Source organism: Lissotriton vulgaris, chromosome 5, assembly GCF_964263255.1.
Source record: "Lissotriton vulgaris chromosome 5, aLisVul1.2, whole genome shotgun sequence".
In the NCBI taxonomy this organism is placed as follows: Eukaryota; Metazoa; Chordata; class Amphibia; order Caudata; family Salamandridae; genus Lissotriton; species Lissotriton vulgaris.
Genome location: NC_141693.1, coordinates 1,526,614,426 through 1,526,627,947, shown reverse-complemented (window position 1 = coordinate 1,526,627,947; position 13,522 = coordinate 1,526,614,426). Strand labels below are relative to the sequence as shown.

General features: G+C 47.7%; 1 pseudogene; it reads right to left on the bottom strand.

Moving 5' to 3' along the window:
- Positions 1-774: 774 nt before the first annotated feature.
- LOC147712930 (olfactory receptor 5AN6-like) lies at positions 775-1,689 on the bottom strand (annotated as a pseudogene).
- Positions 1,690-13,522: the final 11,833 nt, after the last annotated feature.

The window sequence follows — 13,522 nt, the reverse complement described above, 5'->3', positions numbered from 1 at the left end:
TGATTAATTGACAATTAATTACAGTAATTTTGCAATTAATTTTAGGTGCGGGTTGTGGGATATGATATGTAGGAGCACAAGGATTCTTCCTCCTGTGTGTGAATAGATTTGATTTTATAAGGTCCTTATGAATCGCCCCCGTGATTAATTGACCACTAGGCGAGAAACATGTTGACCACACAATAAAGCACCCTTCCTGAGACATAAACGCAGACATGCATCGCTGGCTGTTTTAATCAGGTTGGGAGACCTATTGATTAAAATTGTTTTTTTTCTGTTCTTCCAAACCTGTTTTAAATTTCCTTCAGGTTACAAACCTCCACTCACTCATCTACACTGGTTAGGCCCCGCAACAACACACACATAATGGCAATTTGGAATAAAAGATCTCTACTTGAGCCCCTCATACGGAGCCCATCAGGAATTGCAGCACTGACCTGATAAGGAGCAGCTCTATGATGAAGCATGACACCCAGCCATGTGTGTGAGTGCCCCAAATTCCAAGAGGAGGAATCCCCGTCCTCCTACATATCATGACCACGCAAAACCGGTTCTCCTAGTTTTCCCTTGTCTCGTAATTAAGAACAGCATACTTTCTGTATCTTTATTTAAAAAGCAAACACAGACATGGAGGTCTGCTGTCCCCAGAAAGCTACATTCCTGTGTTATTGCCCATTCCAATGGATAGCACATTGCAACCTGCCTCTTGAATATTGATTAGGCTGGTAAGTTGTGACCCCATTGTGAAATGCAAACTATGTCTGAGAGATAATATTAACATTTGCAAATTGCTAACTTATTCTTGGCATTTTTGATAGCTTTGTTTCTCAAAGTGTAAATTAAGGGATTGAGTACAGGAGTTACGACTGAATAGAACACGGATTCTACCTTATTCATCTCTGAATATCGAGTCCTGAGTCTAATGTACATGAACATAACTGTTGTATAAAATATACCCACTATGATGAGATGTGAGCTGCAGGTGGAGAAAGCTTTGCCTTGGCCTCTGGAGAGGGGAATTTTCATAATCGTGCTAATAGAGTATTTGTATGAGACCTTTGTAAGCACAAATGAACTTAGTCCAATACTGATGGCTAGAACAAAGTCAAGTAATGCAACCAGTCTGGTCTCTGAACAAGACTGCCTCACCAACAGGTGAGCATCACAGAACAAATGGTTGATTATATTTGAGCCACAAAAAGGGGATGTAAATCTAAACCAACTGGTACCAGCATAGTCAGAAAGCATGAGCTCCATAAGCAAAAAGCTGCTGAAGTGCATGTTCTATGAATCATAACTGCATTGTATCGCAGTGGATTACATATTGCTAGATATCTGTCAAATGGCATCATAGCCAACAAAAGTCATTGACTGGATCCAAGAGAGAAAAAGAGATGGAATTGTACTATACATCATTACAATGAGGCGCCTTTACTCCTCATTGGGAAGTTGTCCATCAGGTTGGGGGTAGCCACGGTTGTGTACCTTATCTCTAGTACTGATAAGTTACAGATGAAGAAGTGCATTGGTGTGTGGAGGTGATGATCTAACCTCACAACAAGACTGACAGCATTAGCTGTGATAGACCATGGCAGCAGAGACAAAGAAACAAAACATCTCCAGCAAAGGAGTTTTTAGAAATCCCACCAGGATGAACTCAGTGATTTCTGATCGATTTGTGAAGTCCATGTTAAATTGTTCCATTCCATTTTCTGAAAAAGAAAATATGCCATAAAAAAATCATTCATTCAACTAAAGATGCGTATCCTGAGTAGTTCATGTCTATTATACACGGTCCAAGTTAGGAGTAACTAAATTTTTTTCAGGAGTAATTCAATTTTAGCTTTGTCCAGAGAGGTGTACATCCCAAAGGAAAACTCAAAGCAAATATACTACGTTAACTTTGGAGATGAAAAAAAGACTCTTGAAGGCGCCACATAACAACTGAAAGACTGATACCTAGAGGAAAAGCTTGTGACAGAGTGAATGTGTAACCCAGATAATCTTACTCTGTATTTCAAGACTCTTGTCCGTGTTCGAAATTTCTAAATTAGAGTGTTTTGCACTCTGAAAGGCCTCTATTGCAGACATATCTCAAGCACCTTTCTCTGGTCCGTCGCACATATCAGCTATCAAGGAAGATTCCTGATGCTAAGTTTCTGATGTTTTCAGCTAAGGAGCCTAGCAATGTTTAATGATTTATGTAGGATACCTTGTGCTCATAATACAAGCACGTAAGTATGCAAGCTAATGAGTGAGCAGTTTTAGGTCTGATGTTAGCCAAGACTTTTTGATTTTGCTAAATTACATATAATTGGCTTGCATATAGGATCTTTCAGCCACCTTTCTTGATCCATTAGTCTGTTGTTGTGTCATTCACTTTTGCTCCCGCCCACTACAGCCTATAGCACGTGGCAGTAGGTCATCCCACTTAAGCCACTGCTTATGGGTATGTTGAATGACTGTATTTTGCTCTTGTTCAAGGAGCACATCAGCACACAAGCTAGCTCCTTCAGTGCCAGTGTTTTTGTTTTCCCTTTCTAATTAGTTTAGTTTGGCATTTGTGTTTAGAGCCTGCAATGATAGCAGGATGCTTGTGATACCCATTCCATTGTTAGTAGAGCCTATCCTCTTGCCAATACTGTTATGAATTCCTTTTGTGGAGTGTTTTGCTTGGCTGGCTGATGCTGTTTCACAGCATACCAGATTGTGTCAATTTGAAACTGTTCTGTATTAAGATATACTCTTTTTTTAATTGTATTTGATGTATTTATTTTGATCTTTCTTTCTTTCTTTCTTTCTTTCATTCTTTCTTTCTTTCTTTCTTTCTTTCTTTCTTACTTTCTTTCTTTCTTTATTTCTCGAGGCTTGCAAGAAATACCAGGCTGAATTCCTTTTTTAGGTCTGTGTTAGCCAAGACATTTCATTTTACTTAAAATGATGTGTAGGATAGTTACTTATAGGGAATTCAGCCTAACTTTACACATTAGTCTGTGGTTGGTTTCATGTATTGAGGGGAAGTGTTTCAGCCCACTTCAGTCATTGGTCTTATTGTAGTATGGGTTACAGCATGCCGCCCTTTCACAAGAACACCTGCAGCAAATGTTTTTTTTTTAGATTGATGAGGACCAGCACATTTTCATACATGAAAGGGTCGATTCTGATTTGGTAAAATCCCCTACGAATAGCCGTATGAAGCATTTTTCCAGTACGAATCGTACACCTTTAACGTCCCCGTACGTACGATGAAGTACGATCCGAACCCAAAGCAGATCTCCGTACGAATCGTACGAAAGACCATATGACTTAAAAATACGTACAAATCACATTCGGAACACGCAGTATGCGACATCAGTACAGATTGAAGCAGCTTTTTGCGAACCAGCAAGTATGATTTGTTACGGCAACACTCCGTACGACTCTTTTTCTACGTGATTTTAAAACGTATGTAAAAACAGATTTCGACTCGAACCGCGTGCGAAACGGACCCCCCCGAGTATGCGAGTACACCCCATGATTGCAAGGGTACGGTGTGTAGGGGTACGGTGCATCAGGGTATGGTGCATACCCCCATGAAACCAGGGGTACGGTGAGTATGTGAATGTGTGGCTGTCCATACGAATTGCTCATACAACGTTTTCCATTCCCCGATCCGGATCGTACTTTTCGGGTCGTATAGCATGTTTACGATTCGTATGGTTCACCGTGAGAGTCAAGTATCGTACAGATTTTCCCTTGCTTTTTGTACAGTTCGCAAACAATCGTACGTATTCTTTTCCTACGGATCGTACTACGCGATTCGGACGGATTTGTACGATTCGTACGGAAACGGCTACAAACTCGAATTGTTGTACGGATTTGTTTCCCGAATCGGAATCGACCCCTAAGTGTTGCTAAAATCATAAACAAACAAAAACTGCTAGAAGGCTAGATGCCAATTACAGATGTATTGACTCTGGCAATGTGTGTTCACAGTGCTCACAATGCAAGCAGCAACTTTATTATATATTGGACATACATGATTTATACTAACTAGTAACATGGTGGCACAGTAACTGCAAACCAACAGTGTTTGAGTGTCTGCGGGGTAGCAATTTGAAATCATCTGCCTGGGATGCATCACACAGCGGCTCTGAAGTTGTTTTTTTTGGGAGGGGATGTGTCACTATGCTTTGGTTCTTGGGAGGATAGATCTCACAACTGGCAGAGTCCAGGAGCTGCATTCAAGATGGAGTGGGCCAGTTCTTTCCCTGAGGCTTCTTATCAGGAGGTCAGCCAACTAGCCCTTGGAGTCATTCTGGTGGTCCTGGGTTCAAGATGCAGGTCCAGTCTTTTTCACTGAGGCAGGACGGCAGCAGGGCTGCACAACAATAAAGCAGAGTAGCAGTCTTACTTGCAGAAAAGCAACACAACAGTTTTCTGAGTCTGCAACAGTACCAGATGTGTGCTAAAGAGTTGGGGTCTGCGGTCCAGTATTTATTCCTGGTGTCCACTTTGAAGAAGGAGATGTTTACAGAGTCCTTCACCCCTCTGAGGTGTCAGACATCCCCTTCCTGGCTGCCTTGACCCCTGCATGTGTGGAGATAGAAATGACTAGTGACAAACCCTTTGTGAGAGTGCTCAGGCAGAGCCTTTTTGTTGCAAGCCAGATAAACCCATCCTGCCCACACCTAGCTTTCCTTTGTCTCACAGTCTGTACACAAAGACCAATTGACAGCTACACCTATTTATGTAGCACATAAACATGCTTCAGGAACCAAATTGTTGGGACAAAAAAATGCTAACTCTCTAAAAGTGGATTTTTCAATTTGAGACTTTAAATCTGCCTTTGCCATTATGGAGGACCTTTCATTACAGTTCTTTAGACACCAAACTCAAGCTGTCCATCTGCACCAAATTGAAGGTTACAACTTATTAAGTGCAGTAAGGTAACCCAGTCTTATCCTATGGAAGAGGTTGGCCAGGCAGTAGACAAAAATGAATTTAGTTTTTTTTTACTACCAGGACAGGTAAAACGTGAAACTACATCTCGAACTTTTTAAATACACTGCACCCTGCCCCCTGGGCTGTTCAAGGGCTACCCTAGATATGACTTAAATGGATTATAAATGACGTTTTGGGCCTGTTGAATGGTTTATATTGCAAGGTCAAAGCGGCACTCTAAAACTTCACACACACGCTGCAATGGACAGACCTGAGATATGTTTAAAGAGCTACTTAAGTGGTTGGAAAAATACGCGCTGTAGGACCAATAGTAGCATTCAATTTACGCTACCTATATACATGTATTACCACTTTACTAGGGACTTACAGAAAAATTAAATGTGACAATTGGGTATAAGCCAATTCTCGCATGTTTAGAGGAGAGGGCACTACCCCATTAGTACTGGCTAGCAGTGGTAAAGTGCATAGAGTCCTAAGGCCAACAAAAATGAGACCTGCAAAAATAGGAGGAGAGAAGGCAAAAGGTATGAGGGAAGAAAACTCTGAGGCTGGCAGGTCTAGCATGTATCCCCCTCTAGATGAAAGTGTGAAGAGCTGCTCAACGTCAAGGGACTTCTCATTTCTAATGCAGAAAAAGACGGAAAGACCATCAGCATTGGTGTTGTTCGACCCAAGACAAAATTCCAATGTGAAATTCATTCACTGTAGGGAGATTGACAGCCTCAACAATTTGGGATTCTCACCCCTCATCTGCATGAAACATCTGAAGGACCTGTGGTCTGTCTGAGCCTAGAAGTGATTCCCAAATATGTACGGCGTCAACTTCTTCAGTGCACAGACCACAGCAAAGGCTTCTCTCATGATAGCATTCCAGCTCTCTTCCCAGAGAGTAACCTCCTACCAATATAGATAGACAGGTTAACTGTGATTACACTGTTCATATGGGTGGGAAAGTAGGATCTGCTTCTTATGGTTACTGTTAGAACTGGGATTTCTGGTTGGCTAAGGCCTACACCAAAGCCAGGCAGAAACCACCATTCTAGTCAGGGCAAGGGAGTCACACGCCAAGATAACCCCTGCTCAACCCCTTGGTAGCTTGGCACGAGAAGACAGGCTTATCCCGGAGGCAATGTGTAAATCATTTGCGCACGCACACAACAGCAACAACATCCTAGGCACACCAAAAATGGAACTCCACACAAGGTTACATAAAAATTACTTTTGTATTGTCAAAACACATCAGATAGTAATCACACAAGATACATTGTGCCAACTGGCACAGGCAATATTCACAAGGGATTATTTACACAAGGTCAGGGCCACATGGGCCACTGTCAGAATCAACACTTAGCAGAAATAGCACTTCTAGAACATAGAATAAGTGTAGCACAAAATAACAATTATAGACCACAACCAGTAACTACTGGTAGAAGGTAGGGTCACACTGCGCAATACTAATAACCATAGGCCTAGATCACGCATGGACACATAACCTCTCTAGTATATCATACTAGGCAAAGCAAACTTCTAAGCATGAGCACCTTGAGAAGTATAACACAAGCATAAAGGCAAAGCACATTACGCAGCAATCACATTTAGACCTAACCAGTAAAAATACAGTAGGCAATCTCCTCACTAGTCTAAACACATTAGACTCTGCCTCCTAAGAATAAATCACATTTAGGGGCGTAACTCACAGTGAAGTAAACTCTCACTAACATAAACCTACATAGGTAAAACAACCTCATAATCATAGTAACATCACATTGTGAAAAATTCATATTAGGCAATTACCAATATAACCATAGTAAAATCACATTGCGCAGAAATCAAATTAGGGCCTTGTGCCCTATCTATATACCAGCCCCCTGGCCAACTGGACATCTCAAGAAGGGGCTTAAATGCCCTGTGTCCAGAATGTCAGGGCGTGCTGCCAATGTAGCTCCAGTCAGGGGTGCGCCACTGGCGCAAACCTAAAAGTTGCAGCTGCCCACTAATTGCTGGGCAGCTGGGAGCAACAACAGAGCCTAAACGTTGCAGCTGGCACTAAGTGCTGCGCAGCTGTAGCAGGCCTGGCACCACTGTGCCATCTCTGTCCCTCCCAGGGACTCTTTCTCTCAAATTGCGCCTAAACGGTGCAGGTGCCCACTACTTGCTGGGCAGCTGTGAGGAAAACTGCGGCATGGGCTCTCACTGGCCCTAGACAAACAGCGCCACAGGGGTTGTAGCCACACAGGCTCTGAAGAAAATATGCGCAGGCTGCAGCCACACAGGCTCTGATAAATAACCAGAGTAACCAACGTTGGAGCCCTCTAGGATCTAAGATCAGCTGTGACAATTGGAGCATTCTGGCTCCTGAAATAACCATGCCCCCAAACACTGAATTCCTGCAGGCTCTGTAAATAACTGGGGGGCCTGACACTGCTCCTCGTTGTAGCCCCTCCCGGGGGACTCAGTAACCAAATATGGCCCCCAGCCCCTTACGGGGACGTACCCTGCATGAGCACTACGTGGGAGCTTCCTGGCTCTAGGACTGCCGTTCCCCCCTCAGTCCTCACTCACCGGTGATGCAGGGCTCCTCTCCTCTTCGCCTGGCAGCAGCGCTTCTCTCGCGGGCAAAGGCGGGGCTCTCCCTGACACCTGAGAGCCCTGTAGACAGCTGCTCCTTCACCCGGGCCTTCACTTGCGGCGGGGGTGGGCACCGGCAATGTGCCCTCCGCCCCCTCCGCCTTTGCTCACCATTCTTGCGGGCACACACAGGGCTCCCAACGGCACACGGGAGCCCTGTTTGAAAAAGACTCTCTCTTCTTCTTCCGCCATGCTGGAGGAGGTGGGGTAGGCTGCCGCCCCCCTTTCTCGCACAACTTCCTCCTTCCACGCTTCTTGTCCTGCCGCGGCCCCGCCCTGTCATAGGCAAGCTGGCCTGGCTTCCCGGGCGGCGACATTTTTGGGCGGCATCACAGAGGCGTAGGCTCCCTGCTTAAATGAAAATAAACCGCGAAGCGGCATCCCCGTTCCGAAAAATATGTGGCAAGACGCAGGGTGGGCTCCTGCACCCCAGGGTAATGGAATAAGCAGGGTGGCACCCGCCAGGCACATGATGCAGCCCAGTGCTGCAAGGCTGACAATAAAGCACCTCTAGGGAAGATCCAGCACTCACCAGCCCCTCATTTCAAAAGCGCAGCAGACAGGGTTCCAAAGGCAAGGGACAGTGCATAAAGGTCCCTAAACAAGGACACAAAGCCCCCAAAGGTTTCAGGCAATCCATCAGGCATCCAGGGGCAGGGCAGGGCCCAGGGAGGCAAGCCTTCCCCTGGGCCCCAGCAGCAGCACACCCCTGGCAGATTCAAGTAGCAAGACAAGAACATTTTCAGAGTGTCAAAGCACCCTTTTTATACCCAAAATCCTTTGTCTAGCCGGGTGCAGGCGATGTGAGAACCAGCTACAACTGGTTAGGGGGAACTCCTTTCACTGGCCAGGCTAGGGACATCAGACGGACCACAGGGGGTGGAGCCAGCATTGTGTTGGGAAAGCCCAGCCCTATTCAGGTCCCAGGTGTACCCCTCCCTTACATCAGCATGCTAATCTCTCCATTCACCAGCGGGGCAGACCATCCTGACACCTGGAGCAGGCTCACCAGCCAGCTCCAGCCAATCACACGCCAGACACAAATTACACAAACATGCCAACTTCTAGAAGTGGCACTTCCACACTAGACATAAACATGCCGCATACATCATTGCGCAGCATTCAATCTCACGAGTTCGCACATACGAAACACGACCCTGCACTCCCCACACATCAGGAACTACCATGGTCACACATATTACCCATGCATTCCTATGGGAGGGCAGGTCACTCTCACCACACACACAGAGAGCGCACGCACTTTACACTGGACCACAGTGAAAAAGTGCACAGAGACCTAAAATCACCAACACCAGGTTACAGAAACAGGCTAGGCTAAAGCAAAAAAAAGTTTAGGGGTGATCCTGCCGAATGGCCGGGTCCAACACCACCCCCTTCCAGCCAAAACGTAGGGTAGACCAATCATTCCCCTGATGGGCTTCCCTGCTTTGGGTGACAAAACACGGACACGGGCCTGCACGGCAGGGACACCTTCCAGTTCTATGCCACTCTGAACCCACATGGATTTCTCTCAACAAGAGCTCTCTGGCCCAACTAGGATACCCCACTGGCACTCTCTAGTCATCCACGGCCAAGACCAGGCCCTAGGCCATCCAAATGTCTCAGGTCCTGACCACTTCACAGAGTGGGGGGCAATAACCTTGGCACACAATAGCCATTCTCCACTCTCTCATCTCAGTGTAGCTACAACTACCACTGATCCTTCAACCTAGGGACCATATCCTCAGGCTGACCAGAGGTCACGGGCAAGAATGCCCCACTCTACCTCTACTTCTGGGGTTCCGCACCCTCCCAGGGAAGCACCCACCAGAACACATCTCTCCCACCAGTTCAAGACCTCTCTCCATCAACTGGTCTACCACCTGGGATCTGGAAACTATTTCACTTCGGAGGTACAAAGCACACAGCACAGTCCCTCTTCAAGCAGGTGGGGGGACCCAGCACACAGCAAAGTCTCCTTTCCTCTACCTTAGTGGAAACAACAACTGCAGGTGAGCCCCAGATCACACAGCAAGGGCAGCCCACTCAGTCTCTTCAGCTGATCTACTTTGGCAGAGATTCCTTCTTGACCTGGAAGTTTTCTAAACTCCCAACCTAGGATCTTAACCCTCAGGTTACACCGGGGTCAGAGGTAAGGGCACCGTCCCTCTGCACCCCTTCCAGAGTTCTGCACCCTCCCACCTTGGAGCAGTATCCCTGGAAGCCAAAACCGGTCAGGACACTGAGTACAGATGCCCTTCAGGCTGAACCTGAAAGTGGCCTCCCCCGTCCTCGGGGAACGACCTCCAGAGGCCACACAAATGGTCAAGCACTCTAGACGGTCAAATGCCCAGCGAACCAGGAATTCTGCACCCTCCACTAGGGGTGGTACTACCCAACACCAGGACCGCCGGAGTTCTGGTTACAGACACTCCCTGTCCTCTAGACACCGAAAGATCCTAGGCCTCTGACCTGGCGCTCCCTTAGGGAACCCTCCAGGCCCTGAGACAGAGTTTCGGGCCAACGTGGGACACATCGTCCCACACTCACTCCGCCTCCACTGAGACAGGACGTGAGCCCCTACACCCTACCATCCTACTGGGACCTAGTTGGGCTACACATGAACCTCTTCCCCTACACAGGATCATCAGATACACAAGCCACTACTTTTAGAATCACTCCTAATGCCTCTGCAAGACATCTAGCACACCGCCAGATGTCCACCTTCTTATCCAGTGCATCTGCAGGACCATGTGCACACCACCAGAGGTACACCGTGCAAGCTCCTTTTATTTCAAAGAAAACTCACGCCAACTCCTCCAGTTCAACACACCACTCATCTACACACTCCCCCTCCAGACTGGTGAGACAGTTCCTCCCTGCCCCTGACTCTCAACCTGTACCACTCTTACTGAGCACCAGGCACCATACTCTGGGAACTGGGAATGGGACTTCACGCACTGGACATTTTTTAGCTGCCACCACTGGATCCTACCATAATGGGGAATCCAGACACACACACTACACTTAGGGGATTACCACCCTCCCGAGCAAGCCATTTCTCCTCCACACTCCCTCTCTTCCATCTACCCACACATCTGGGGACAGGGACAGGGATTGGGCACTGGACCCAGCAAGGGATTCCTTATGTATGGGAACCTCACCCTCTACTGGCGTCCCGCCCTGTCATTTTCTCTCATCTGCCACTAAACATAAAAGCGCAGGAAGACCATTTGAAAATGACACTCTTAAAGGAAAAACAAAATCAAAAACAATAATCCCAAACATGTGACTATCTAAAAATGCAGAGTTTTGTAATGTAGACAGTTGTCGCTTTGGCACTGCGCAAACACAAGTCCTAATCCTCACCGCTGGCCAACAATATTAGAACTGGGATTTCTAATTGGCTAAGGCTTACTCCAAAGCCAGGCAGAAACCACCATTCTAGTCGGAGCAAGGGAGTCACACGCCAAGATAACCCTGGCTCAACCCCTTGGTAGCTGGGCACGAGCAGACAGGCTTATCCCGGAGGCAATGTGTAAAGCATTTGCGCACGCACACAACAGCAACAACATCCTAGGCACACCACAAAAGAAACTCCACACAAGGTTATATAAAAATAACATTTGTATTGTCAAAACACATCAGACAGTAATCGCACAAGATACATTGTGCCAACTGGCACGGGCAATATTCACGAGGGATTATTTACACCAGGTCTGGGCAACATGGGCCACTGTCAGAATCAACACTTAGCAGAAATAGCACTTCTAGAACATAGAATAAGTGTAGCACAAAATAACAATTATAGACCACAACCAGTAACCACTGGTAGAAGGTAGGTACACACTACGCAATACTAATAACCATAGGCCTAGATCACGCATGGACACATAACCTCTCTAGTATAACATACTAGGCAAAGCAAACTTCTAAGCATGAGCTCCTTTAGAAGTATAACACAAGCATAAAGGCAAAGCACATTACGCAGCAATCACATTTAGGCCTAACCAGAAAAATACAGTAGGCAATCTCCTCACTAGTCTAAACACATTAGACTCTGCCTCCTAAGAATAAATCACTTTTAGGGGCGTAACTCACAGTGAAGTAAACTCTCACTAACATAAACCTACATAGGTAAAATAACTTCATAATCATAGTAACATCACATTGCGCAAAAATCACATTAGGCAATTACCATTATAACCATAGTAAAATCACATTGCGCAGAAATCACATTAGGGCTTTGCGCCCTACCCACATACCAGCCCCCTGGCCAACTGGCCATCTCAAGAAGGGGCTTAAATGCCCTGTGTCCAGAATGTCAGGGCGCGCTGCCATTGCAACGCCAGTCAGGGATGCACCATCGGCGCAAACCTAAAACGTTGCAGCTGCCCACTAATTGCTGGGCAGCTGGGAGCGACAACAGGGCCTAAACGTTGAAGCTGGCACTAAGTGCTGTGCAGCTGTAGCAGGCCTGGCACCACTGTACCATCTCTGTCCCTCCCAGGGACTCATTCTCTCAAATTGTGCCTAAACGGTGAAGCTGCCCACTACTTGCTGGGCAGCTGTGAGGAAAACTGCGGCATGGGCTCTCACTGGCCCTAGACAAACTGCGCCGCAGGGGTTGGAGCCGCACAGACTCTAAAGAAAATATGCACAGGCTGCAGCCACACAGGCTCTGATAATAACCAGAGTACCCAACATTGGAGCCCTCTAGGCTCTAAGATCAGCTGTGCCAATTGGAGCAATCTGGCTCCTGAAATAACCATGCCCCCAAACACTGAAGCCCCGCAGGCTCTGTAAATAACTGGGGGGGCTGACACTGCTCCTGGGCCACTCTGTCCCTTTTTAGTAACCAAACTGCCCACTCTTTGGAGCCCCTCCCGGGTGACTCAGTAACCAAATATGGACCCAGCCCCTTACAGGGACGTACCCTGCACAAGCACTTCGCGGGAGCTTCCTGGCTCTAGGACTGCCGATGCCCCCCTCAGCCCTCACTCACCGGCAATGCAGTGCTCCTCTCCTCTTCACCCGGCAGCAGCGCTTCTCTCGCGGGCAAAGACGGGGCTCTCCCTGACACCTGGGAGCCCCACGGACAGCTGCTCCTTCAGCTGGGCCTTGACTTGCGGCGGGGGCGGGCACCGGCAATGTGCCCGCGTCCCCTCCGTCTCTGCTCACCATTCTTGCGGGCACACACAGGGCTCCCAACGGCACACAGGAGCCCCGTTTAAAAAAGACTCTCTCTTCTTCTTCCGCCATGCTGGGGGAGGCGGGGTAGGCTCCCGCCCCCCTTTCTCACTCTACTTCCTCCTTCCACGCTTCCTGTACTGCCGCGGCCCCACCCCTGTCACAGGCAAGCTGGCCTGGCTTCCTGGGCGGCCGCGGCAACATTTCTCGGCGGCATCACAGAGGCGTAGGCTTCCTTCCTTAAATGAAAATAAACTGCAAGTCCGCATCCCCACGCTGAAAAATACGTGGCAAGATGCAGGGTGGGCACCTGCACCCTCAGGGTAATGGAATAAGCGTGGTGGCACCCGCCAGGCACACGATGCAGCCCAGCGCTGCAAGGCTGACAATAAAGCACCTCTAGGGAAGATCCAGCACTCACCAGCCCCTCATTTCAAAAGCGCAGCAGACAGGGTTCCAAGGAAAGGGACAAAGGTCCCTAAACAAAGACACAAAGCCCACAAAAGTTTCAGGGAATCCATCAGGCATCCAGGGGCAGGGCAGGGCAGGGAGGCAAGCCTTCCCCTGGGCCCCAGCAGCAGCACGCCCCTGGCAGATTCAAGCAGCAAGACAAGAACATTTTCGGGGTGTCACAGCACCCTTTTTATACCCAAAATCCTTTGTCTAGCAGGGTGCAGGCAATGTGAGAACCAGCTACAACTGGTTATGGGGAACTCCTTTCACTGGCCAGGCTAGGGACATCAGACTGGGGGTGGAGCCA